This window comes from Corvus hawaiiensis, chromosome 7 (assembly GCF_020740725.1).
Source record: "Corvus hawaiiensis isolate bCorHaw1 chromosome 7, bCorHaw1.pri.cur, whole genome shotgun sequence".
Lineage (NCBI taxonomy): Eukaryota > Metazoa > Chordata > Aves > Passeriformes > Corvidae > Corvus > Corvus hawaiiensis.
In genome coordinates this window covers 32,202,340-32,226,091 of record NC_063219.1, presented here as the reverse complement: position 1 = coordinate 32,226,091, position 23,752 = coordinate 32,202,340, and the positions used below count along the sequence as shown (strand labels likewise).

At 41.6% G+C, this 23,752-nt stretch overlaps 1 long non-coding RNA gene across 1 annotated transcript in view; it reads right to left on the bottom strand.

Annotated features, from left to right (window-relative positions):
• Nucleotides 1-23,705, bottom strand: part of LOC125328744 — a 30,082-nt gene extending 6,377 nt beyond the window's left edge. The window contains exons 1-3 of the long non-coding RNA XR_007204828.1: nucleotides 23,597-23,705; nucleotides 21,511-21,639; nucleotides 14,072-14,226 (exon numbers count right to left, since the gene is read on the bottom strand). This is a non-coding gene — a long non-coding RNA (uncharacterized LOC125328744). The remainder of the gene's footprint in view (nucleotides 1-14,071; nucleotides 14,227-21,510; nucleotides 21,640-23,596) is intronic.
• Nucleotides 23,706-23,752: the final 47 nt, after the last annotated feature.

The window sequence follows — 23,752 nt, the reverse complement described above, 5'->3', positions numbered from 1 at the left end:
TAATGTTTATTTCCATAAAGAAAATAAAAATACTTTGACCATGTGAAGACATTAGCATGAATGGTGAACGTCCTACGGAGAACTTTGGAGAAAACACCACTGAATTAACTTACAGTACATTTGTTAAACATGAGCAGCTCTAATAATGACATTTCATTTAACAATGCCCTTTGTCTTTTCAGTTCATCAGTTACCTATTTCAGTAATGAACTGCAGTCATACCATTCTGATTTTCTCCTAATGTAAAGGCTGAGATCACTTCACTTGCAGTGAAGCGTGATGCTATTATTCTGTTTGTGGCTTAGGAAAAAAGCTATAGAATATATCACAATTGTAATTGGCTAACAAATATTAAATTCTGTGATCAGTAAGGATACCAATAACTTCATTTAGCTATCAATGGAAACAAGTAAAATTAAAAAAAAAAAATAGATAGAAATGGTTGAAAATGCTCAGGAAATCTATTTCATGAGCAGAGGAGCAAGTATTCAGCTGGGAAAAAAATGAGCCACGCATTAAACGTTATTTTAATTTTTTATCAAGAATCCATGCATAGAACTTAACAGCAACATTTTCAGCTAGGATGGATATTCTCAGTTGCAAAAATAAAATGGACTTGCCTGCCCTATTTAAGAAGGATTTTCTAAAGAACTAGAAGAAGTCAGATTAAGTGGATACTATCTCACTTTGCACTATGTAAACACAAGAGAGATAAAAAATATCATAGGTCTACTTGATATGATCCATAAGTCTTACAGGGGGTAATGGGGCTTACTTTCACTCATTTGCCTACCTCTTATTTTGGGTTTCTTAGATTTCAAAAGCTTTTTCATTGCCTTTCTAGCTGCAAGAGAAATATTTTAACCAGGCTGCTGTTTTCACTTTTCTATTCACTGTGATCCATTCAAAATATTTTCAGAGCTCACCAAAAACATTTAATTAGCAGACAGTGGTGTCCAGCATTTCATAATCTTTTCCCAACTGAACCAAATCTGCACAATTTACAATAGATCTTTGGAAAACTGCTTTTTACTGTGTGCTGCATCTATAGATCTCTCTCAATTACCCACAGTAAATTTAGGCATTGTACAAGAGCAAATTTTACAGTCCATGAAGAGATGAAGTGAAATCTAGATGAAATTCATTGTGACAGATTCTCAGTTAGTGCCCTGATGTGTCTGTATTACAGAAGATAGACATTCTATTAGCATGGAAGCTCCCATAATGGACTGTGAATCATTTCAGGTAATAGAGATGCCAACTGGAATGACTGAAAAGCACTATTGAATTCCATTAGAGCTCTTTGTTTTTAAATCAGTCATTTCTTTGTGAATATCCAACTATATACTTCTTGACCTTAGCTGAGAGTAATAATTGTGAACTAATATTACAAAACATTAATCTGAGTTACTGTTCAATTAATGTTTCTGTTTGAGGGTTATTTTTATGCTGCAAATGTGAAAGAGACTGTGGCTTGTATTACAAATATGTATTTGGACTTGAGCTAGTGCAGAATGCAATTTTCACTTATATTTCTCTCTCCACTGTATTCAGTCTCATCTCATTAGCTGTAAAAAGACTTGGGTATTGGCTTTTCTTTTTCCATGTCATCCTACCAGAATAAAATAACTATAATCAACAAATCTATAAAGATAAACATTTTTATAAGAGATGCCACAAATAGTCTTCTTTCATTTAGGTGCTTGGTTAATTATCAGCAAAATAACTAACACCATATCCTGTTACCCAAACAGCCCCACCTTATCTATCAATCATGTATGATTTATCAGACTTGATAATTGCTTGGATAATTAACACAGAATTTAGGTTTATTCAATCTGCTGAAACCTCAGAAATGCCTGCATAATTGCCATTTGTGTAGTAGATGAAGTTATGAATAATTCTTTTTCACATAAATATGAAGGCTGCATTGCAGGCAGCAGAATTTCCTCACCCATAGCTATTAATGCAGATATTACATCATACAAGTGCTATGGTATTGTCAGATGTTAACTATATGTATATAGTTAAAGTAATTAAAATGCATATCCATGAAAATAAGGGAAAAATGTTTGTAGGCACTGCATGCTTCCCTCATGAAGGAGTACAGAAGGAGAATGAAGGAAAATTACTCTGCTCGGTACAGCAGCAAGCAGATTTGAATCTCTGTAATATTCACACATAAATCCTTTGGGAAGTCTTTAAACAGAGTAGGTTCTGTATCTTCTGTCTACGATCATCTATTTTCACATCAGAATGAGCAACATTATCCTTATATACCAGAGTTTCTGTGTCTACAGCTTGAAAATGAGCCTCTCCTTAATGTTGTAATGACAGGTGTAAGATTAACTTTGTTAGGTGTCTAGCCACTCATGCAAACTAAATTAAATTAATGGAACAAATTTCTCTCATAATTAAGATAAAAATTCATGTCAGCTGTAACCTTGCTGTACACTAATTATATACAAATGATTTATCATCTGCTTCGCCCAGAATATTAATCCTCAACTCATTGATAACTGCAGCCAGTGTTAAGAGATGAGAGTTGATTAACTATGACAGATTGGGCAACCACAGTACCAAGTGCCTGAACAACCAGTGAAACCAATAATATTCAAATAGCACTTCTTATTTAAAAATGCATTCCCATGGAAACAGATGCATGTTTAATGAGGGATACGGAGATTATTTCAATAACGACTGATACTGGAAGAGTGGGCTGAACTAATCAATAATAATTAAGTGCTTAGCCTGGCTAAGATATGGTTTTATAAAGCAGGTTATGTACACATTAGTGAGGTACTAGTTCAGGCCATGTTACATATAATGTCTTCATGTATTGCTGTTGGTTATTTATTTTCCTACTGCAGCAGATATTGAAGAATTTACAGATGTTAAAACATCTACAGTCTAATCTTGGGTCCCCCCAGCTCCAATGAAAAGAAGAAGAAACCGATGCCACCAACAGTCCTTTGAAAGTCAGCTCCTGCAGTAATTCTGCGATGGGAAATTTCTTTATGAAAATGTCAATTGTACAAAAAAAGCAACCCAACCAACACAAAAAACCCCAAGCAACACTTGAAGCATCATCTGTTCAGCAGGACACTCATTCATCTCTTGGAATATGATATTATATTTTTACTTTAAATAAAAATTATTAAAATTAACTTGTGAACCTTAAAAAAGTTATTATTTTTTAATAGGTGGTATGTATTTTGGGGAAGATTGTTAGTTAATAATGTATCCTTTGATGAATAAAAAGAATAACAAAATTCCTGACATCTCAAAGGTTTTCAAGTTAGGGCTTGGGCCTTTTTAGTACTAATTCTGTCTCCCCAGGACAGCTTTTTTTAAACTAATTGCTCATCGAGGCTCCAAGAACCCCTGTCAGAAAGAAGAAAAAACCTAGTCTTGTTCCTAGGCACTAATAAGGCACAACCAGCCAGCTGGATGAACTAAGTGATATTGCTGTAAATTAATTACTTTCATGAAAAGCTGGTATGTCTGAAGACAAGTTGTGTCTGAGAAGGAAACTTAAATACTGATATAAAACTGAAGACAACTGCAAAATCAACACAGAGCATGAACCTGTTATTCCCAGTGGCCAGGTGGGACAAGCCCTGTGAAACCCTGCAGGGATGGACAGGCTGGTCTGCAGGGAATGTAGTGATGGCAGAGAGCTGGAGACAGGTCCCCAGAGCTGCCCTCCTGCCCAGGCACTGCAGCCACAGTTCAGGCTTTCCTGTTCACCAGACTGGTTCCATTCTGACACAAAGGAAAAATCCAGGAAATTGGCTCCTATCCTATGTCTGCTCTGTGCCTGGGTCTATGAGAGCCAAGCCTTCTCAGTCTGCTCATTCTCAGTATGGGGACACCAATTCCTTTGGAACTGCAGTGGCTTATTTCACAGAGGCTACACCAGGATTACATCTTAAATGAGAATTTGAGCCCTTTCTTCCATTCCCATGTTCTGTAACACCCAGTCAGCCTCTGATTGAACACAGGTGTTCCTGCACAGGTAGCTCCAAAGCTTGGCTTGGATAAAAATTTGAGCTCCTGCTGGGGACTGTAGAGGCAGCTGGATGCCAGCCCATGGCAGGGACAGGCTGGACACAGCAGATGGTGTGGTGCTGCAGGTTTGGCTGTGCTTTGTGGTGACACTGCAGGCTGGTACCAAGCACAGAAACCAGGCTGGCCTCTAGAAACACCCAGCACTGCTCTGATGCCAGCTCAGCTACCAGGAGACCTGAAGCACCAGAGCCCAACCATCCCAGCACCAGCACTCTCAACATGTGGATACAGACTCAGCTTCTCAAGGAGTATTTGAATCACCAGCTTAGGAAGCAAATATTCTGTTTCATGACAATGGTCCTTTTCAGCCTCCCATCCCACGAGAGACTTTCTTTTTTTTCATTTGTCGTATGTGCTTCAAAATAAATTAAAGTTCCACTTAAATGAAAAAGAAAATGTGAACTTTATGGGAAATAAAAATTCAAACATTTCTTTCTCTACATTTCTAGCTATTTCAGGGCTAATTGCCTTTGAATTTGTAAATGCAGATAATGAGAAGAATCCTATGTATATGGAATTGAAGAGAATATATGCAGAGCAAGTCAAGTACTTGATATCCAATTTAACTTGGAGCTGGATAGCAACTTTAAATAAGCAAAAAGGCGTTAAGTTTTTTTCATCTTATCCCTAGGGGATACATATCTGCTATGAACCTAATCAGCTACAGAATGTCACAGATCCTCTGCACCAATGCTAATGATGAACATTCCCATGGCGGAGCAGAGATGGATCATGAGCACTGCAGGTCCAGTGGGGAGACCAGACACTGCCCCACACACATCTATAAAGATTCAATTAATGCAAAAGTTTGTGTGTAAACTCCCTTTCAGGTCTTTGGGATCACCACAGAGAAGCAAATAACCAGTAGAAATACTTTACAATGAAAGCATAGAAGAAATTCCTCATGTAAAATGACTTTTCTGAGCAATTGTAGTGACATGCAAACCTTCACCTACCAATGCTAACAGCACCTAGTAAGGAGGTGAGCTAGACTATGTCCACACCAAAGCCACAGCAGGAAAGGCTGTACTGCAGCTCCCAGAATAACCCTTTGCAGCAAAGCAAGCAGCAGTTCCCATCAATACAGTGATCCAATCCTGCACTGTGGTGCTACTGCAAGTAGAATTCTGTCACTGCTCTGGTGGTTGGAGTAAATAGCTACCTGTTTTTCCATGGCATATAACAGTTAATGCATCAGTTTCAGGGGAAATGCCAGTGTGGAAGTCAGTGGCACTGTTTGCTTAAAAAAAGAAGTAAACAAGAAAGAAAGCACTAATTAGAGAGAAGGCATGTGGTCATTTAGCACATGTTTTCTAGCAGAAGCTCAGCACGGACATTTGGCAGTGAGAGAGTCTAAATGCAGCCTTCTAGGAATGGCTAAAATGGGTCTGTATTGATTAGTGCTACTTTGGCTAATTGCTGAGGGTAGGAACTAGAAACCCCCTGGTAGCCCTCATTGCCAGTTAGAGCTATAGCTGATAGACCTAAATTCTGCTCATGCTGATACAACTGATAGCACACCATCTTCAGTGGAGCTCCTCCAGTTTAACAGGCACAAGGAGAAGCAGATGCAAAAAATGGAGTGTCCTTGTCCTAAACCTCTTCTGCACACCTTGAGCACCTTCTGCCCCTTCCACTCAGAGTAAGAAGTGGGATTATGCTGCCTCGCCCAGCAGTATCACTTCATTCCATTGATCAGGCTCTGCAAACAATGCAATTATCTCAGAGTGGAATGCAGTGAGCCCTAGTTTTGCTACTTCCACTTATTACTGAGGAGCATCAAACTACCCAGCCATTTTCCTGCAGCCATCTTTAAAAAAGGCAATGATCTCAATGTGCTGCTAACCTAATGAGGGCTGTGTGTGACAGAGCCGTAGATACATTTTCTCACTAGCCTAATGAGCAAAGTGACAGACAGTGAAACAGTTCACACTTGAGTGATTTTCTAGTCATCAGCAACTGCAGTGTTCATGGGAGCAGAAGCCAGAGAGGGGACAGAGAGCTACACAATAAATACACACTGGCTCCATTGGCCAGAATAAGTTATCACTAGGATAGAGGTCTTGGGGCAAGCTCCCTTAGGAAATTCAAACAAAAAGAGTCAATTTAAGGCATCTCTAGCAGTGCGTTCAATTAAAATTAAATTTAAAACATAGGATCAGCTGTTGGGCTGTTAGGCCACCTGCCCAAAGGAAGAAAAAAATTAGAGATGTAACGAACCTTTACTCCTGATGTCTGCAAGCTGCTCATGAATCACTGAATAGTACCAGCTTCTCACAAGCATCCATTCAGCACAAAGTCCAGTTCTCCTTTGTCTCCCACCCCAAGAAGGAAACCAGCAGCACATAGCTCATTATCCATATTGACAGCAAGCGTTTGTGTGAAAAATGCTGTACTTCTTACATTTTTAATGTACTTGGAACTTCTTCCAGTGAAACCATTATTTCTCAAAGGAATGTAACTATGAGCCAAGCCTTGGAACATCCACTGGCACAGCCTCCAGGATAGATTCCACAAGGAAACAGCAAAAGCCATCAGAGCTATGCAGTACTCCAGGCACTGTTAGTGCACCCAGCACCTCCCACTGCCCTGATGATCAAGTATAGAAGTGTGAACAGAGAGAACACACAAAGCCCAGGTGCAAGGGAAGGAGCCCTTCCCAAAGATGGGAAAACCAACTGGTCCAAGAAGCATTTCAGCTGCTAGTGGTGTGATCCAGGTCTTGAAGAGAAGCCACACCAGCCATCCCTTCTTGATCCCTCTCCTTGGATACTGCCATTTTTACCACTGATAAAATATGCCTGCCTCTCTTCCTTCTTCTCTCAGCTGAAGAGAGGAGACATTTGATGCTGCTGGGACAAATAAAACAGCAGCTGCAGAGTCCACCTGCCTAATCCCAGAGTTGTCCCCCTGTGAACTGGCCTGACTCTCTAAGCAGAAGGGGTGTCAGGAAATAAAGAGTCTTGTGGTTCCTCACCTGGATCCTTCCGCTGTGATCATTCCTGCCATGTATGGGAACCAACATGTGGGCAGAGGGACAAGTCCTGTTAACATTCTCACTGTGCAGGAATCTCTTCATGGAGAGCTATGGACATGCTTTAGAGGTGCAGCAATCAGGTGTGGCAGAGCTCATGCTGCCCTTCAGATCTGGTGCAGCTCCACAGGCAGCAGTGCTCACCACAGCTCTTTCTTTGAGCTGCCCTGTGGGAGCTGGTTGATGCCCAAAATGCCTAAACTGCACCCGTCTGTCAGCTTCAGTCCATGGCGCTGCCTGGGCAAGTACAGGGGCTAAAGGGTGGATCAAAATACCTCCCAATGACCTCAGCAGCAACAGATGAGCCCTTGTGCAATTCAATCCTATCCTGGAGACAGCACGTCTCAGGCTCTCCCACTGAGGGCAGAGCAGCTCCCTGGCAGAGCTCTGGCCCAGTGTAAATTAGCTAATTCTCACAACCACTCCATAAGTCATTCCTGCCCAGCTTTTCAGGCTGGTGAGGCGAAGGACTCATCAGCAGCCACCAGAGGCACAGGTGCAGTTTGCCAGGAACCAAACTCAAAGTTCTGGGCTCTGCTCCTCAGCGTCGGCTGCTTGGCCAAAACCTATTTATGCAAACTCACCATGAGCTTGGCTGAACTGTTGTTTTGTCTGACATTTCTCCTTGCACATGTGAAAGAATCCCCTTGGCTTGTGAGAGAAGTTCTGTAGTTCAGGAGGTGGCCAGGCTCTGAGTCATGTGCCTCTGTTCTACTGTGTCTGCTTCTGCTTCCCTGGGTCACCCAAGGCAGGACATTTAAACTCATTGCACCACACTTTTCATGTTGGAAGAATCCAAAATTGCTTCTAAAATGTTGTTGTGTCAACTGGGGGTAAGCCAGTAAATACTGGGATCTTTTAAAATTAAGGAATTCAGTGCTTGTCTCTCTCTGACTTTCACTGGGGCTTAGCTTCAATTTCTTTAGTATATTTTAAAGATCCTTGTCTAGAAAAAGAAACTGGCATTTGTGGGCACACACAAATATTAAACTGCTTTGAATAACTCTCCATGTGGAACCGTTCATGTGCAATAAAAATGGCAGTGTTTTCCAGTATAAATAATCACTCATTTCTTGAAATCATAAATCATTCACCTTTTAGATTATTTGGGTGTCAAGGGATAAACTGTTAAATCTATATTTAGTATCTAACTCAAAGTCCTGCCTGGTCTTCAGAAGTACTGCACACTCTTCAGCTGGGAGAGCTTGTACATCAGATCCCTTGGATAAAGTGCTTAAATTTGAACTCACATGCTTACATCTAAAAACTCCACCCAACATTTAAGAGAACTGAAAATTAGTTAAAAGCTGTTCTGAGCGTTTTCAAAAATTACGCAGTGGAAGGCATTCCAGGTGAAAATGCATTTTAACTAATTTTTCATAAATGTCTTCCTTCTTTTAAATTCTGTTTTGCTCATCACAGGTATCCTGGAATATGGCATCCTGGCTCTGGCCATAACAGCCATGCTCTGGGTCAGAGAGTGAAGAGCCAGGCTTGGGGTTGAAACCAGCCATTTGTGCCAGGGAAACACGACATCAGGATGGGACAGAGCCTGTGATGTGGTGCTGCAAAGGAGAGCTGCACCACCCTCGTGGTGGGAGATGCCAGCCCACTGTGCAACCCTCACCATCAACATGCTGCATTTGACAGGTCTGTGCACCAGTAAACAAACTGCAGCCCAGGTGATTTTAATACCCCGAGCCATTTGAGTAGCTGCATAATAGTCTGTCCCAGACTAGATATGCTGCAAAATTTTTAGAGGGGCCTATGCGGAACTGTTCCAGTCCCTGAGTAAAGATGAATACACAGAATCTGCCAAAAAAATATTCATCCAACCAGAAAGTGTCAAGAGGATTTCATACAGGAAAAAAGATTTGAAGAAACTCAGTGGTTAAGGAAATGTTCATTTTACTTTGTAATTCACCTTAACTGATTCTGTATGTGAACCAAAACCCCTAAGACATGAAATGTGGGCAAAAGATACAAACCTGTGAAATGGTGGGACAAATAGTTTCTCCTCCTCTAGTAAAATGAAACAGCAGCTACTTGGGAAAAGAATCCACATGCCAAATCTGTAAATATTCTCTACCTCTTTTTATGCTGCTGTTATAATTAATGTAAGAACCTTTAAAATTCCTGATACTTACACTTGTTATAGCAACATATTTAATTCCAGAGCTACGTCCTTTAGCAGATTCTGTTACTTCATTCAAATTACTAATCGTTTAGATTCTCTCTGAAAGTCTTTCCTCCCTCACTCCCCATGCATGCTTAACCTAATTAACTATAAATGAGAAAAAATGCTATTCACATAAAAAGAAAATGTTAACCTATAAATTATCCAGTGCTCCCTCCTGAGGCTGGCAACGCCTCTCACAGAAAAGCTCAAATGTTGGTGCAGTATTCTTGGCTTCCTATCCAGTTTCTGCCACCAAAAATCATTTTACACAACACATTACTCTGCCATTTTGTACATCTGGCAACATTTACTGATACTAAGTCCTCTCCCGTGTTTTCAAGATTACACGAAGGAGGATTTCTAGGATGATTAATTGGAGAGACAAAATCATTCCTTTACATTTCAAGGAACATTTGCAGAAGACTAATGGTCATTTATGGAAATATGCCCTCTTTATACCCATTAATGTCTTCCAGTGTTCCCTATGGGTCACACAATTAACCACCCCTTTGTATTTCTTTGCTGCCGTCATCCAAAATCCTCTCAGTTGTTGTCATCCGTTGAAAATCTTCTGCTTTGCCATGGCCAGATCAAAAGCACACTCAGGTTCATGGGACTGAGCCATCTAAGGGAGAGGATCCTTACTCTATATGTTGCTCCTCAAAATATAGTTTTTTCCAGAGGTTCTCAATTGCATTTTGCCAATTTCGACCCTGACAACCATTTCCAAATGTATGTGGAAATCCAAATAAAAAGTAGAGAGACAGTCCTTTATTTTCTAATTCTATTCCCATGCTTTTGTGATTTCATTTATCCCACTCTCCAGTGGTGATGGAAAGGGCTTTGCTGTGCCTAGCACAATATAATTCTGATCCATAGCTAGAGCTCCAGAGTACTGTTGTACCTTATTGCTATTGTCACTAGTGTTACCATTATTTGGAATTATAACAGTTCCAATGAAACCTGACATAACAGATCCCTGTCCAGTCAACCTGTGCCCAGGTACCAGGTGACATCATGGGCACCACCAGGGATGCTGGGCCCAAGTGAAGACTGGCACTAGGCACGTATGAGGGAAATGACCTTTCCATCACATTTCCCACGGTTCCCTGCTCCCTGTCCCTACCTCCCTGTCACTGCAGGGCTTTGTGTCAGTGTCCTGAGGGCATTAATAGTCACTAATTGTCCAGGGACTGGTATCACACAGTGTGTTGCCCAGTTTTTTCCCCTTTTGCCAATGAGAGCAAGCTGACCTACCAACAGCCTCTTGCCAGGACATTTGTGTACACTCTGTTTTGGAATTGGCATCTCACCAGCTTGTGGTTTAACTTACCACCAATTCCAGTGCACTCCTCAGGGTTCACCTGAGCACTGCCTGTGCTCCAAAAGCGACAGTGAGCTGTGTGCAAACACTGACACTGTCACCTCTGCAGCCACATCCCCCAGCGTATCTCCCGTATTCCGGAGTTCAGACACCACGAGGAAGCTGATGCTGTTTCAGACAATGCCCAACTCATTTAGAGGACCCTGGTCCCAGGCACATGTGGTGTTGTCACCTTCCAGTGGAGATGGCTGAGGCCAAGAACAACCTCTCTCCAGAGAGGCAGAGGAGTTACAGCTGTCAGCCAACACCAGGCATGGGTATCTGCTGACAGCTGGGGTTTGTTACAGTTTCCTTTGCTACCCCTGTAGCTTGTTACAGGTATTTCATGAAGTGAAAAACACCAACAACAGGGGGTTTTTGCCCTTGATATCAAAAAACACAAACCCAAGCATAGAAGAAAATGAGAGAGAAAAAGGAGAAATGAGGACAGTACTGATAAAACCAGGGAGAAATGTTAGGTCAAAACACCGTAAATTAAAAAAGAGACAAATTGCTTATCTGTTCATTCCCAATTCCCTGAAACTGTCTCCATTTTGATGGTGCTTGATCACAAGCTGAGAAGAGATGGGCCTTCCAGCTGTGAGGAGACAGCCTCATACCAAAACAGGAAAGAGAAGCATAACCTACTGGCCATTCCTGAATACACTAAAAGAACATTTCAGGAACAAACTGCTGGCATTTTGCTTTAGCTTCCTGAATAGCAAAATCAAAACAGATTTACAGAATGTGTATGCATTATATGGAGCAGGAAACACTGTCACCATTACACAAATTAGTTGAAAATTTTATATGCACACAATTCTGCTAAAATATTCTTATTAAAGGTATGTGTAAAATTTGGGAGACGATAAAGCCATCTAATATTTTCTTTACCATTGCTTTGGGATGATTTGCAGCACTTCAGCAGAGAATTACAAAAGCCATGCATGTACATTCACTCATGTTTTCCCTAATTTTCCCGCAGGAAGCCCCACGCTTTTTTTTTTGGTCACTCCAAAGACTGAATCAGCACCACAGCACCTTGCACACAGACCCCCACCCCACCTATCCACCCCTCTCTCTCCTCACGATCTCATTCACCCTTAACACCTGCATTTTGTGTTCCCTGGGCTTCTCTGGTGCCACATCCACTCCCTGCCTCCCATTTCCCATCAGAGGCTGAGCCCGTTCCCCCAAACCTCACCAAGGCAGCACCAGCCACTCCTGCCCTTTTCCACAAACCCCAACTGCATCCTTTCCTGTTCACTGCCAAGAGCCCCTTTCATCAATCAACTTTCAAATCAAACTTTCATGGGTGTGCAGCACTACAGTTGCTAAGAATTTTAGTTAATTGGTACTAATTATAGTTAAGAGTAACTAGAGGCTCATTCACAGGGGGAGGGAGGACTGAAGGAGAATATAATTCAGTATGCTTCCAACTCTGTACACACACTTAGCTGAGCAGGGTTAATAAGAGCATCAGCCTGGTTCCCGAGCACACCAGAGGTAAATAGAAGCCATTTTTCATGTTTTATTCTGCAGGTACAGTTTTACCATGGCCCGTTTTACAAGTGAGGTAAATGAGTCATAGAAAAAGCAAGTAGCTTGACCAAGGCTTTGCAGTAAGACATCGGCAACACAGAGAGAGCACTGCAGGAACTACTTTCCAGCCTACTTGATCCTCATGGGAACAAAATCTTGCCTTATTTTTATTGTCATTATTCCTGTGTAGCAGCTATCCTCATCTGCAGGATCAGAAATTTTAGGCTAAGCTGTGGCACAGCTGCACAATTGAATTTGAATTAATCAATCTTTAATCCCTGATTAGGTGAACACAGCAAGAAGAAAATATCTGAGGGAAAGAAAACTTCTATCAGAAATGAAATTATTACTTGAGAGGCTAACATCCTGCATCAGTTTACAACTGATAAGATTCAATATGCAGCAGTGGAAAAATATTAGAAAGTCTATTAGGAGACACTTAGGTGAATATTGTGTTCCAACCTTTAAAATCCAAGCTGTGCCTTAAGATTGTAACTATCTTTTTGCTCCAGAACAAAAAAAAGAATTGAAAGGCACAACTATTAAGCAAGGATAAAGGTTGAGTCGTAAGCAAATGTCATGTTATAGATTTACCTACCAACAAGAAGGCAGTGGGGTTCAGGTCAGAGGTTAATGAAAGACATCCAAAGGTCATTCCATGATTATGTGAGAGCATGAGTTTAATAGGGCACGGGGACGACAGACACTGACAGAAGATTTATACCAGAGGTGATGACACCGCTCCGAACAGTGCTGATAAAAAGAGCCCCAATATGGGCCTGAACAGAATGATGAATGGTGCACAGGGCTGCTCACACTTCTCATTATAAGCTCCTTCACTCATGGTGGCACTTAGCAGCGTTTATTTACTGGGGTTTGATGGTACTGAGCAGAAGCACAGTATATCTAATACTTTAAATGTAGACTTGCCATATAAAAATGAAACAAGAGATAAGATTAGATCATTGAATAATTGCCCAGCTTTCCTGCAGAGATTATATTCACCAGTGCTAACATTATTTTTTTCCTAATGTTCTAGTGTATGAACAGCTCAAGTGAATTAATTTTCTAAGGCAGAAGGTCAAAGGAAAGTAACTGATAAGTGTTGTGCCTGCTACAGAATATCACTTTACAATATTCTCGCCTCCTCATTTATCAGATAGAGAGGAAGAGATAATATAATAAAGGTATATAAACATATTTTTTGTCACAACAAATTTAGTTTTATTTGTCCCAAGTGCTATTTTTCCTTGTGGCTCTTAGTAGAAAGAGGATCAGAGAAGTCAGCCAAAAAAAACCAACAAACAAACAAAAAAAAATCAACAACAAACCTTAGGACCAAACCCAAGGAAAACTGAGACCTGATAAATAACATGCACTGCACCAAGAAACTCCTTTTCAGACTGTTATATATTTATCAAACCACTGGAGTGTGAATTTATGAATAAGTCTTATCATCTTTCAGGCAGCAGGCACAATAAAAATTAGAACTACAGAAAATTGTGGGTACTATGAAAGGCTATTTCTACCAATTCATATGTATCTATAGATGGGAATGTCTCAGAAGAAAGTTCTGTGTGTCTTCCCACTCACACCTTCACCCAGAGACAGAGCAGTACTGCATGGTGTCATAGTTAACATTTAGCTGCACATACAGCAACATAAATTGTTATTCAACCAAGAGCTGTTGTAAACAGTGTATGTAATTTTAAGAGGTGCAGAGCTGCAGCATTCTGAGCATCCAGTATCACCCCTCTCCAAGACAGTTCATTTAATTACCTTGCCTGTGCTGCTATCACTTCTGCTTCCCAATACATCTGTATTTTACACCATATCCATCTTGTAGTGCCTGAATATGTGATAAACAGGAAAGAAACCCTACCTGCATTTCAGAAAGAAAGATCTCCTGGGTTACCTTGGAAGTCACACAGTGGTATCTAATACCTGAAGGGCATCTCAAGGTCCAGTAGATCCCTCAGGATAAGGGGCTCCAGAAAACCAGATGTATGTCAGGCAAAAGTTGCTGAAGTGTCACATCTAGTTAATGGAGAGAGGAATTACAGTCACTTACACTTCTGCTTGACTAGGAAGTGAAAAAAGAAAAGCAAATGTAAATAGCACCTTATCCCTGTGCAGCACATGAGACCTGTGCACTGTGTCAGCCAAAAGGGAACACAAGTGCTGCTGGCTTTGTACCAGGCTCTACATGGCAAACTCCAACCTGAGAAGGTCTTTGGTTACCAATCCAGGTATTCCACCAACTCACACCCTTGATACAAGTCACAGACTGGCATTTTTCAGTCATCTCTTTCATCTATGACCAGAGCAGACAGACATAATGATTTTTTCCATTTAAAGACCCTCCCTCAGTTTTCCATGTTTCCCAAGCACTGCAGAATAATTTACCAAAAATACACTTAACCAACATTTCTCAATAGCAGGTTGATTATTAATCTTTGACATCTAGGTACCTATTTTTCCTAATTATTTAATTACTAAAAATTAATAGAAATATAATTAATAAACAGGCCATTAAAATACAGTGTGTGTATGCAGGGTAGATTCAGATATATGAAAACTGATGAAAAGGCAGAAGGCAGAATGGTTTTCCTTTAAAGCTCTCTAGTCATCAGTGACACTCTGTCATTCAGCATGTTTTACTGTCCACTTGAATTGAATGAATAGAACAACCTAAGGGAAGCCACAGTGTTTCTGGGCAGACACCGTATCTGTTAGTGAGGCAGACAATAAAATGTTAGTAAAGCATCTGAAGTGGCTCTGCACCAAATGAGGATGAGATTCCTTAGAAAAAAAAAAACCCTTGAATGACACTCCTCATTTATTATGCAGTAAAAGAGAAAGCCAGGATGACTGAAATTCTGCCTATAGAGCAAACAGAAAATGTATCAATCTTCTAGCACAGCCATAAAGAGACCAAGTTTCATTGAAACATGTAGATGTAAGATCATTGCTGGTTCTGAAGTTAAGATCACTTTTTCTGAAGCAGCAGAAATTCACTGATGGCAAAACATTACTCATTTTGGCCCATGTTCTGGTTACAAGCATGTCAAACTACTTTTAAAGTCTCTAATAATATATAGCTAAAATCTCATAACTGGAATAAAACATGATCTTTATTCTGCTGCACCACAAATGCTGGAAAATGGTCTAAGAGTCCAGAAACTGTGTAAGCAGATTACTCTCAAAAAGACTGGTGCACAAAATTCCCTTTTTTTAAAAAATAATATATTTGGCAACTAACACATGGCAGTGAATTTATTTGGAATAGAAGAGCTTTGTAAGAGTCTAAGGATGCCCATAAGAGAAGCTGGTGCCCTTTCCCAAAGTAATTATATTATCTGGAGTCCAGCATCTGCCCTGCAGATCCAAACTCAAAACAAACAAATTATCAGATAATCTAATCTGCCAGATATAGATAAAATCTCCAGAAGAACTGGTTTCTAATTGTAGGTGTATGCATGTTTATATGTGCATATCTGTATGGACAATAGTTTTAGTTTAACACTCTGTGAATTTAATTAATTTAGTTCTTGAAAAAGCTTTCTTCCGAGAAAGGCCAGAAAAGAAAGTACTGTGACAACAGCCATAAATCCCCAGCAGAAGATCAGCAGGGTAAATAGCAAGGGGCACAAGTTTTATTTAAAATGTTTGTGTTCACTTTGAGTATGTGTGTTTATCTTCATGCGAGTCCCGGCCTGCTCAGAGTACTTCAATTCCCGGGTAATGGAAAGACCATCAGAAACCTGAATCTCATCATCTTGTTTCATAAATGAATCACTCAAGCAAAAAGAAGAAAACAGCTTACCAAAAAAAACCCACTAAGAACAATCCAAACACAAACACGATACTGAGATTTTGTCTCTGCAACATGAAGGCCAAATTCTTCACTGGGGTAAATTTACAATGCCAGGAGACATTCATATTCAAAATGTGTAGTGTAGGAGTAAAGGGCTAAGACAAAGGCCAGGAGCCAGTTTAGGCTGGTCATAGTTCAACGTTCCACATCAGCAACACAGCTGGGCACGTATTTTTCAGTACCTCTGAGGTCCTGTGTACTTTAGTTCAACTTGTGTGTGATAATTCTACTAAAAGAGGTAAGAATTAAAAAAATATCTTTCTCATTAAACCTTCTTGAGCCTTCCTTATTAAACCTTAAAAATATGTGGAGGAGAATATAACTGATTCTGTTAACAGATGCATTTCCCATCACATTAAAATATAAGTTCAGAAGGTTCATACCCCATGTTCTTGTTGTAACATCAAATCTTACACAACACAGCCAAGTCCCTGCTTTCATCAGAAAAGGTCAAGTTTAAGCAGTAGCTCAGCAATCCAGGGCAGCCTAACAATGCTTTGCTGACACTAACTAGCAGGTCACTATAGACTAAAGAGACAATTCTTTATTTTTTCACAGAGATTACAGGCAAAATGGTAATGAAATTATGAAGGAGGAAAAGGCCTGAGAACTCTGCAATACCAATCCCATTTATATTATATTACCATAAAATCACAGAACGTTTTGGATTGGAAAGGACCTGAAAGATCATCCCGTTCCAACCTCCCTGCCATGGGCAGAGACACCTTCCACTAGACCAGGTTGCTCAGAGCCGCAGCCAACCTGGACCAGTTATGTTCTTGTCTTCCTTCTCCAGGATATGGCTCTCCAGTGCTGCCCCTGTGACCCTGAGACTTAAAAAATATATTTAATAATGGTAACTCAGACAATTATTAATCCTCCTTCTCTTTTTATAGCTTCAGGGAGATTTACACAGAGTTCATTACTAGGTATCACTCCATTTATCCCGGTGTTCCTTGCACAATCCAGTTGCCCAACACCAGATTTCACTTTTTTCTTGCCAAGCTTGCTGTGCCTGCATGTCATGTGCTCGGAGTGTTCCCAGGACAGTTCCTGCTGTGAGTGCCTGCACTGCACTCTGCCTCCTGCTCTGGGGCTTGGCATGGAGGCAGTGGGTGAGCCAGCTCCCAGCGCTCTGCACTCACTGGAGGTCACAGCACGGAGATGCCACCGCAGGAATTTCTGGCTGCTCTGGTGGAAAATAACCAGGAGAGACCAAAAGAGTGTCAGGAATTTAGGGTGAGACTCAAGGGCACTGTGCTGCTGCCCCCTCTCCTTTATCAGGCTCTGACAGCCCATTAGTAATGGCATCAGATGAGACGTTTTATTGTCTGAAATCGCAGAGATTCTGAGACCAATTGCACAGCCACAGGGTGTGCAATGCTACTCCAGATGCCTCGGAGTGTCCCACCCCAGCCCCAGCCCGGTAAGGGTCTCACAGGTGGCTGTCACATCCCCAGCTCCATGCAGGTATCCTGGATGCCTTAGTGTATTTCTAAAACAGACCATGAATCCTGTGTTTAGGCACCCGAATCACTTACTGACTGTCAGAAGCAACTACAGCTGATGGAATATATTTCATTAAAACTGCTTTCAATGGAAAATTGTGTTTCTAAGTGAGATCTTGGTTCCTTTATTTTTACATTTGCATCATGTGCTTTTTGAGGGAAAGGTCAAATTTGTGAGGAAGCTGGATGCTGCAAAATGGAAATATTTGTTGGAAATGAGAACTGGTGGTATTTGAATTGTCACTGTAAATTTGCAGGTTTCCGTTGGCTAAGAGAAATAGACATTTTTCAAACTGCTCTGTAATGTGTCCTTCCCAGCACTGTCAATGCCAGCAGTGATTGCTGTCCGACAGAAGTGCCTGAGACTGCTGCAACACAAACATTCCTCAACGCTGACCCAGATAACCTGTGCTGTTGAACAAATTACACAGGATAACATCATTATCTCCTTATTCTGAGGCCTAAAAGTTAATGTCTATGAAGTTTGGCACCTTTTCCAACTGCAACAGGTGAAGGAAAGAAACAGGCCTCTCCAGAAGACAATTTTTTAACTTAAAATAGATGCATCAAATGAGCACAACAATCACACTCTGTGTGCTGTTTCTTTCTACCACCTGCAGAGGAATCTGCTCCTCTCTGGACTGTAAACTCTGCAGGAGTAGCCTTGTTCATAGATTCATAGGATATCCTGAGTTGGAAGGGACCCACAAGGACCATCGAGTCCAACTCCTGGGCCTGCACAGCACCACCCCAAAAATCACAACATGTGCCTTAGAGGTTCACACTCTGCCTTTGTACACTGAAGGGCAAAACAGGGGTGGGTTATTGCCCTATCTCAAAATAATTTAAAATGAGTTGTTGATATTTTTTGTATAAAGTCTGTACCTCTACAAATAAAATGCCAATTGAAATAAATTCAGTCAACAGTATTGCCAAATGCAATTGTCATTGTGATTGCCTGCTAATGACTACATGGAAAACCTTGGGATCCTGGGCAGAAGCTTTCTTTCAAGTGCAGTTCCTAGAATGTTTTCCTTCCTTGTGGATCTGAGATGCCACAAAGGGAATGAAGGAGAAAGAGAGGGAAAAGGAGGAAGGGAGGGACGGAGGGAGGCAGGAAGGGAGAGAATCTCAGTTTCATGGGGAGAGAAATTGTGAACCTCCAAACTTAAATACATTAATTTTCATTCTAACTTCAAAGACACATATATTTAAAATATTTTCAATCAAGCCCAGGAAAAAAATTAACTTCTTGTGCAAGGCTGCTTTCGTTCTCAGACTGCAGTTTTTCTGTTTGCATTTTTTATGCCATTTTCCTCATCCACTCAGCCATGTATTTTTAGCTTGATTTGACATTAATTTCCTCCCTGTCCTTTTTTAACATATACTTACTCATCTGCACTGACCTTATTTTGACTCTTAGCAAGTGACACACTTATGACAGATGCACACACTCACAGGACTAGAATGCACTCATGTACATTCCCTGTGTATCTTCAGGCTCCACACTGTCCTTGCTTCTCACCAGAAATTACCACTGAAAAAAATACGCCCCACTGAAGATCACTGTCCCAGCTATTCAGTCGGTCCCTTGAACCTAGATGTTGCCTGGTGCTATAAAAATATGGTAGGAAGCCTTTAATTTCTAAATTCCACATTTGGATGCATTGTAACATGGCGATGATTACCTTGCATTTTCAGTATCTTGTTTAAATGTCACAGTCCTTCAATGCTACAGCTGTTTGTGGCTCTGTGGCGCGTGATGCAATGAGGTTATCTTGGCAAACTTCTGACTGGGCTGGACTCCATATCTCAGAAACCACGGCCATGGCTGGCAGTGTTGACTCCCTAGGTGACTATTTTAGCAAGTACTGAATGAGTAGGGAAACTGAAACAGGGCTGAGCCATGCTGGCAGAGTGATACAGGGAAACCCAGGCTGCATTTGTCCATGCAGCACTTTTCAGCACATAAATGACTTTAGCCCCTGCAGCTGACAACCCAGCATCTTTTGCAAAATGAATAAACAAAAATTTGATGTCAGACATAAAACTGCATATCCTGTTGCTAACCTGCGATAAGCACAAGTCCTCTTCATATGTGAGAGTGCATGCGATCTGATGGCTTCACACTGCTGCTGTCTCTTTTCCCTTTCCTCTCTAAAATGCCAACACTATTGGAAAATCAATTTTATAGAACTTGTCCACTGTTGGCTGCACTCTTGCCAAGACCCAGAGTAGTTCACAGCATGCTGCACTTTGTGCCTAACGAGCTCCTGTGCTGCAGGACTTGTCAGCCATGCTGCTCTCTGCCTGTGACCCAGCTGTGTGCTAACCTGGGTGGCTACAGCACCTCCTTTTGCAGATAATAAAACACAAAAGCATCCTCAGCTGGTGAGATAAAAGGCATTTCTGGAAAATGTGCCCAGTTCTATAATTCTTTATTTATGAAGGCTTTCCAGAAGGCTTCTGTATGTGAAGGCTTTGGAAGAGATGTATATTCCTGAAGAATATTTAGAATTTACAGTATTTTTTTTCACAGTCCTAGCTAAAGGCCCCAGATCACAGCAGTCCTTGATATAGTTGTCTGCAACATGGAATGAGGGAGGGACAGGCATGCCTTGTTGCAAAGCTGCTGTTGGTCATTGGCCATGCTTCAGCCCAGCTCACAAACAGGCTTCTGCAGAAGGGATGTCATAGATATTTAGGATCTGCAGACTGTGCTTGAAGAGCTCTATGGACATTCATTCTCACCCCTGACAGAAAACAAACCTGGCCTAATCCCTGGGAACAAGGCTCCCACCCAGTTGGTTTTCTTACACTGAATGCACTCCGTGGTTGCCCCATAATTGCACACAGTGAAAGCGTCAGTAAAGAACAATGACTTTGGCCTGATGTTGACGTTTATATAAACTCTGGAAGCCCTACCAGGAATCAGCTCCAGATTTCTATAGAAGGCTTTTCCTTGTCATACACACAGGCTTTTCCCAAGTTACACATGATATCGTTTCAGAAACACCCGATCATTTTATCATGGATCACCACACAAAGACTCAGGTTAGGTTTTTCCACCTATTTTCTTTCTCAACCGTCCATGCATCCATCCATGTACCCATGGTCCTCTTACCCTTCCTTTACAGTCCTGCTGTGGACACACCTCCAGTCAAGCCAACTGGCCTCGGCTCACTCAACCAGCGCATCAGGCAGCTCTGAAGGCCTTTACAAAGTACAGCTCTTAAAAAGCCCCTGTTAGGGACAGGAGAGCAATTCTGCTTTCTCTAGAGGTATATGGCTGCTTTAGGCTCCTCTGCTTTTCATGAACTTCCCTGAGTTTTTCTTTGTCAGATTTATTATATCCAGAGCAATACTGACGTCCCAAAACTAAATTCAGAACATTCTGGATTATCTTGTTCTGCAGCCAGTGCAATGAAACAACTCTGTGCTGCTTACCAAAACACATGATTCTCCCGTGATGTTTCATAGCAATTCCAGTCAATTCAGAGCAAGTGCCATCTCTCTGCAGGTCACAGCTCTGTTTCCTTTCTCTGCAAAACTATTTGTTGATGTATTTAATTTGGCAATTTCCAATTCAGGTACACTTTTGTATGCTTTTCCCTCATGCTTCTCCCATTTTTGTGCAACAGGATATTGTGCCCTCTAGGATAACCAGATGGGTTTAAGGACTGAGACTTGAGCTGGTGTGAGCTGGCAATGTCCTAAGGTCCTTGGAGTTGCAGTGATTTACACCAACACTGGTTATTAACTTTCTCATATATTAGTTTTAATGCCCCTCTATCAATATGGCTAATATTTGTCATATGATCACTTTATTTTTTGGTAGGAATTAAGATCTTTTAATTTGATATTACCAAACCCAGTAGCAGACCTGACTGTAACTAATCCAAATTTATATACAAATCATTACCTGACTATACTTACACGTGTCTAGAGAAGGAAAGATCCAGCAGCCACTGGCAGTCTCCATCTACTTATGGAGTAGATTCCTCTCTAATGCACACACTTCACGTTCCCAAAGTTTCTTATTTCAGGCTTTCTGATGGTCCTGGTCTTTAAGGCACAAACAGATAAGGCACTTTGTTTTCCTTCAGGCATGTGGCTGGCAAAAGGCATTTATCTGATGTTAGGGAAAGATATTTTATTTGATTAAAAAAACCTTTTGTCTTTCTCAATCCAGAATTTGGCGTTCAAGTACAGCAAAGTAACTATCTAAACCACAGACAGGGCAGGCAGCTCAGCAGGAATTACTGAGAATAAAAAGCCTTTGTTTCTGTGTGACAAAAGCCAAAGTTGAATGATTTGAAAATTCATTTATTGCTCAGCTAAACCACAATGGGTTTCTGCTGCTGCAAATGCCTCCCTTTTCCATTCTTAATATGTCTATTATAGACTCATATCCTCCCCTCTCAGTTTGTACATGTTTGGTGACTCTGCTGGTCACAATATACCAGCACCAAGAAACCACAGTTATCACTAAAGATGCCACTGTAGTAAACAGCTAAAAATTCCATCCTACCTACTCATTATTCTGGGAACTGTAATGGGATATGCACTGAATTACTGCAGACTTTGTAATATGGAAAGCTCTGTCAAAGTCTTTGCAGTGAAATACCAAGCTTGGGGCAATGCAATATACAAATATTTCTAAAAAATTGTATTCCATATCAGTGCAATGATAAAGGGAAGATTTCATTAATAGAATAATAATGAATATAATGTTATAGTGAATATATATGATATATAAATTAATGTAACAGCATTATTCTCCCATATCCCATCCATGCATATAATTTTTATTGTGATGCCTTTACCATCCCTAAGACAGGCTGAAGCAAATTGTTTTCTGCTTCACATTGTACATTTTCCTCAAAAGGCTCAAACCCGCGATGAAAACGTAGCTTCTGGAATAAGATGTGCAATTTTGTCCTCAATCACTAAAGTCAAGCACATGGGAAAGTCATTGCAGAAGCAGGTGTTCAGGAGGAGCTGGGCTGGCAGCTTCAGCTGGGGACAAGGATTTCATCCCCACCACGTCTGTGCCTGCAAGCGGTACAGGCTGCAGCACAGCCCCAACCACTGCCCCCAGCCCAGCTCGGAGCATGCTCACAGGGCAAACAGCCCAACACATATGGCTTTCCTTCTAATGACTGAATCACAGAATGTTAAGGGCTGGAAGGGACCTTGAAGACCATCCAGTCTCAATGCCATTGGCAGGGACCTCCCACTAGACCAGGCTGACCCAGGCTTTATCCAGCCTGGACTTGAACACCACCAGGGTTGGGGCATCCACAACTCGCCTGGGCAACTGCTCCAGTGTCTCACCACCTTCATGGTAAAATATTTCTTCCTTATATCTAATCTAAATTTCCACTTTTTCAATTTATGCCCACTACTCCTTGTCCTATCACTACAGTTCCTGATGAATAGTCCCTCTCCAGCTCCTCTGTAGGCCCCTTCAGCTGCTGGAAGGTTTCTATGAGGTCTCCATGCAACCTTCTCTTCTCCAGGCTGAACATCTCCAACTTTCCCAGCCTGTCAGAGAATCACAGAATCACAGAATATCCCGAGTCAGAAAGGATTCATCGGGATCATCAGGTCCAGCTCCTAGCCCAGCACAGGACACCACCATGCGCCTGAGAGTGTTTTCCAAATGCTTATTGAGCTCTGTGAGGCTTGGTACCAAGCTGTGATCACTGTCCTGGGAAGCCTGTCCCAGTGCCCAGCCACCCACTGGGTGAAAAACCTTTGCCTGATATCCAACCTAAACCTCCCCTGGCTCAGCTTCAGGCCATTCCTTTAGGTCTCGTCACTGGTCATGAAATGGAAGGGATCAGTACCTGTGCCTCCACCTTCTCCCGTGAGGATGTTCAAGACCCTGATGAGGCCTCCCCTCAGTCTCCTCTCCTCCAGGCTGAACAAACCAAGGGCCCTCAGCCGCTCCTCATTCGGCCTCCAGAACTCCCCCACCCTCCTGGTCTCTTCTGGACATTCCCTAATAGCTTAATACCTTTCTTATACTGTGGTGCTCAACACTGCACACAGGACTCAACGTGAAGTGCTCCTCTTATCAACTTCGTGGCGCTCCTCTGGAGCTGCTCCAGAGTCCCAGTTGCGGTACCCAAAGCCTCTCCGCAGAGCAGCGGGGTGCGGGCGGGTCCCGCCG